We start from the raw sequence: 5,181 nt of genomic DNA on the forward strand, positions 1-5,181 counted from the left end.
CCCTAACAGTTTTTTTAAGTGAAAGATGTTGTAAGTTTGTTTGGATCTCTGAGTTCTTTTTAACACTTCAAAGCCAAGCTGATCTAACACCCTATGTTTCTTGTAGCGTTAACAGGGACGTTGTAGTTTCCTCAAGTGCTAAATGGGGATTTTCCAGTTCACAGAGTACAAGACAGATTGGTTGCTTGCACCTACATCTCCGCACTGCAGGCAGCAGGGTTTGCAGCTCCAGTCTTTGAGTTTCTTGATGTTTATCAGTTCATGGCATTGGGTGCTGCGTGAACCATTGTGTTATTTCTCCCTCAGCCATTGCTCCTTGGGCTTGGTTTATTTGCAATGGTTTTCCTTAGAAAGGTCTCCTGTAGTCTGCTTCCTACATTATTTCTCATTCCCTAACATCAGAGCGCTCTTTTCTAAAGTGTCTGGCTATTACACGTTGAAGGACCCTAAAGATACTATAACGTTATTTTTTGGTTAAGTGTGCTGCCACGGAAAAACTCCTGATTTTATTGCCTCTTTTATTTCATTCACCTTTTCTGTTTGAAAAAAAAAATCAAACCAAAAAAACTCTTATCCTTTAGTCTTGATAACCCAACCAGTACATGCACAGTGTTGGTGCGTCTGGGTCTTTATTAAATGAGCGGAGACCTGGCCTCTTAGCTCCATTTCTCTTTGATTCCAAGGGTTTTTCTTTTGAATGTTTCCGACTATTTCTGGTCTTAATCTTTTGGTGCTATGATGACAAGGGCACACACTGACTATCAGTTATATTAACTTTGCCCTCTACCAACTTCTTCACTTCTTCTGAGCATGCTTTATGATATTAATTTTATCTTGAGCCTTTCCTCTGCCCCATTAATAGACTTTCAGTGTGTCTTTTTTCTTGGTACTTCCAATTTGTCAAACAGACATTGAGCTCTTCCATGGATGCTGTTGGACTCACAATTATTCTCTGCTGTCTGCCTTTCAGCAGCTGTTGTTCCTTGTGTTTTCCTTCATTTGTCTTCATATTCCTATTAAGGTCTTGCACACTGTGAGGCAAGAATAGGGGCTGTGCTCTGAAGTAAATTTTCTTTCTGGCCAGAAGTGCGTTTCTTGTGTGTGATGCTTTACTTGACCGTCTTTGTGTTTTTGTCTCTCCACCCTGTGTGTATCAGTTACCTTTTTCAATCCTTCAACAAGATACCCGATCTAAGCAACTTAAGGATGTGAGGGTTTACTTGAGCTTACATTTCTTTTTTTTTTTATTTAGAGAATATTAGTTTTTGTAATCAAACCCACGTATATAAGACCTTACATATTTAATACAGTGTGTTACCCCTGTACAAATGGAAAAAACTTAAGTTCAACATTTCTAGACCAATATGGCTGTTAATTTCTGTACAGTGCCAACTCAACACAGTAAACGGGGATACTTTTTTCGAAAGTTGACAGCACAGGTAAAGTTTCAAAAAATTCAAATTATATATCTGTATATATATATTTATATTTATATAAAAAGACCAATAATAGCAGTGTGTTATGCATCAACAGCAGCAACAGCTTTTCCAGGTTCTGCAGTCATCTGAACAAAACTGTAGAGACATCCAGCACACTCCATTAAAAAAAAAAAAGTAAAAAAACAAAACCCGAGAAAACAGCACAGTTCTGTTACTCTTGTGGTACCTGGCACCATTTTTTTTTAAATTAGCTTCTCAATCATCATCTGGAAAGAAAACATTCTGAGCAACATCATTAAAAACAGCTCTGATAAAGCACGGTCACTACTACGTATCATAAAGCAGGTACAAGCTATTTTACATCCACAGAGGTATGATACAGTACTGTCCTACATCTATAATACTAGAGGATACAATTTAAAAGGCATTATTTGAGACTTGATTCTACTTTTCCAGCAGAGGGCCCAAAGGATGGTGTGACACAGCTTTGTAAAGAAACATACTCTAGACAGGATTTCCTTTCACTAGTGGCACACTTCTAAGGATTCATTCTCTCCATGAATGTCAGCTAAAACCGTTATTAAAAAAATGAAATATCCCTAGAACAAAACCGTATAACCACCGGATTCACATGAAGATGACCTAGTGGAGACAAGCTGGACCTCACCTTACCAACAAGCTATCAAATCTGTTATGTTTAAACAGTGAGACCTCCAAGGAAGGAGATGCCAAGTAGTGCTTCAAAGCTTCGGACCACAATCAAACACAGCATCCTTTTCAACAGAAGCAGAAGCTCATCTGAATATGCTCATGGATGCTGACATCAACATTTAATCATCTCCTCACTCATCCAGGAAGAGGGGGAGATCAGTTACTACTGTACTTTAATGTGTTCAACCAAATCACCATATTACAAAAATAGCAAGCTGCCATAATAAAAAATAAGGCTCCTCTATCCAGCACCAGATAGCATCATTTTACTTTCAAGCCTAGAAATTGCACACTTGTATATAAACCAACCGAAGATGAGGATTGAGAGTTCATCTTGGTGGATTTTTCCTTTGATGAATATGAAGTGTCCTTCCTTATCTTTTTTGATGACTTTTAATTGAAAATTGATTTTATTTGATATTAGAATGGCTACTCCAGCTTGCTTCTTCTGACCATTTGCTTGGAAAGTTGTTTTCCAGCCTTTCACTCTGAGGTAGTGTCTGTCTTTGTCTCTGAGGTGTGTTTCCTGTAGGCAGCAGAATGCAGGGTCCTCATTGCGTATCCAGTTTGTTAATCTATGTCTTTTTATTGGGGAGTTGAGGCCATTGATATTGAGAGATATTAAGGAATAGTGATTATTGCTTCCTGTTATATTCATATTTGGATGTGAGGTTATGTTTGTGTGCTTTCATTCTCCTTGTTTTGTTGCCAAGACGATTAGTTTCTTGCTTCTTCTAGGGTATAGCTTGCCTCCTTATGTTGGGCTTTACCCTTTATTATCCTTTGTAGTGCTGGATTTGTAGAAAGATATTGTGTAAATTTGGTTTTGTCATGGAATATCTTGGTTTCTCCATCTATGTTAATTGAGAGTTTTGCAGGATACAGTAACCTGGGCTGGCATTTGTGTTCTCTTAGGGTCTGTATGACATCTGTCCAGGATCTCCTGGCCTTCATAGTTTCTGGCGAAAAGTCTGGTGTGATTCTGATAGGTCTGCCTTTATATGTTACTTGACCTTTTTCCCTTACTGCTTTTAATATTCTTTCTTTATTTTGTGCGTTTGGTGTTTTGACAATTATGTGACGGGAGGTGTTTCTTTTCTGGTCCAATCTATTTGGAGTTCTGTAGGCTTCTTGTATGCCTATGGGTATCTCTTTTTTTAGGTTAGGGAAGTTTTCTTCTATGATTTTGTTGAAGATATTTACTGGTCCTTTGAGCTGGGAGTCTTCACTCTCTTCTATACCTATTATCCTTAGGTGTGATCTTCTCATTGAGTCCTGGATTTCCTGTATGTTTTGGACCAGTAGCTTTTTCCGCTTTACATTATCTTTGACAGTTGAGTCAATGATTTCTATGGAATCTTCTGCTCCCGAGATTCTCTCTTCCATCTCTTGTATTCTGTTGGTGAAGCTTGTATCTACAGCTCCTTGTCTCTTCTTTTGGTTTTCTATATCCAGGGTTGTTTCCATGTGTTCTTTCTTGATTGCTTCTATTTCCATTTTTAATTCCTTCAACTGTTTGATTGTGTTTTCCTGGAATTCTTTCAGGGATTTTTGCGATTCCTCTCTGTAGGCTTCTACTTGTTCTCTAAGGGAGTTCTTTATGTCTTTCTTGAAGTCCTCCAGCATCATGATCAAATATGATTTTGAAACTAGATCTTGCTTTTCTGGTGTGTTTGGATATTCAGTGTTTGCTTTGGTGGGAGAATTGGGCTCCGATGATGCCATGTAGTCTTGGTTTCTGTTGCTTGGGTTCCTGCGCTTGCCTCTCGCCATCGGATTATCTCTAGTGTTACTTTGTTCTGCTATTTCTGACCGTGGCTAGACTGTCCTATAAGCCTGTGTGTCAGGAGTGCTGTAGACCTGTTTTCCTGTTTTCTTTCAGCCAGTTATGGGGACAGAGTGTTCTGCTTTCGGGCGTGTAGTTTTTCCTCTCTACAGGTCTTCAGCTGTTCCTGTGGGCCTGTGTCTTGAGTTCACCAGGCAGGTTTCTTGCAGGGGAAAAGTTGGTCCTACCTGTGGTTCCAAGGCTCAAGTTTGCTCGTGGGGTACTGCCTAAGTCCTCTCCGCGGCGGCAGCAACCGGGAAGATCTGCGCCGCTCTTTCCGGGAGCCTCCGTGCACCAGGGTTCCAGATGGCGTTTGGTGTTTTCCTCTGGCGTCTGGATGTGCACAGAGTGCAGTCTCTTCTGGTTTCCCAGGCGTGTCCGCCTCTCTGAAGGTTTAGCTCTCCCTCCCACGGGATTTGGGTGCAGAGAACTGTTTCCTTCAGGTTCTGGCGGTGTCTCAGGCGCAGGGATCCTGCCGCTCCTGGGCCCTCCCCTACGGGAACCCAGAGGCCTTATACAGTTGCCTCTTGGGCCAGGGATGTGGGCAGGGGTGAGCAGTGTTGGTGGTCTCCTCCGCTCTGCAGCCTCAGGAGTGCCCACCTGATCAGGCGGTGAGGTCTCTCTCCCACGGGGTTTGGGAGCAGAGAGCTGCTGCGGGCCGGGATCCGCGGGTGTGGGACTTCCGGTAAACACAGGAAGTGCCCGGTCCTAGAGGAATTTTGCCTCTGTGTGTCCTGAGTTCACCAGGCAGGTTTCTTGCAGGGGAAAAGTTGGTCCTACCTGCGTTTCCAAGTGAGCTTACATTTCTAAGGGAAGTCCATCACAGCAGGGTAGTCATGGCAGCAGGACCGTGAAGCAGCTGGTCACATCCAGCCCAGTGCTTAGTACACTTGCTCCCCTGGTCTAGGAGCCCAGAATATAGGACGGTGCTAACCACAGTTAAGGTTGGTCCTCCATCTCAGTTAACTGGTTTCAGCTAATGTCCTGTCCCCAGCATGCCCAGAACTTTGTATCCTACATGGTTCTTGATTCTGGATCAATCTTAACCATCACATTCTGTTTACAGCAAGGCAGTGGGTGTGTTGTGCTCTGGAAATGCCCATGTGGATTCTGGGGTATCCTTTGCATCCTCTTTTTCTCTTTCTTTTTTTTTTTTCTTGGAGCTGAGGACCGAACCCAGGGCCTTGTGCTTGCTAGGCAAGCGCT

Source organism: Rattus norvegicus, chromosome 8 (genome assembly GCF_036323735.1).
Source record: "Rattus norvegicus strain BN/NHsdMcwi chromosome 8, GRCr8, whole genome shotgun sequence".
Classification (NCBI taxonomy): domain Eukaryota; kingdom Metazoa; phylum Chordata; class Mammalia; order Rodentia; family Muridae; genus Rattus; species Rattus norvegicus.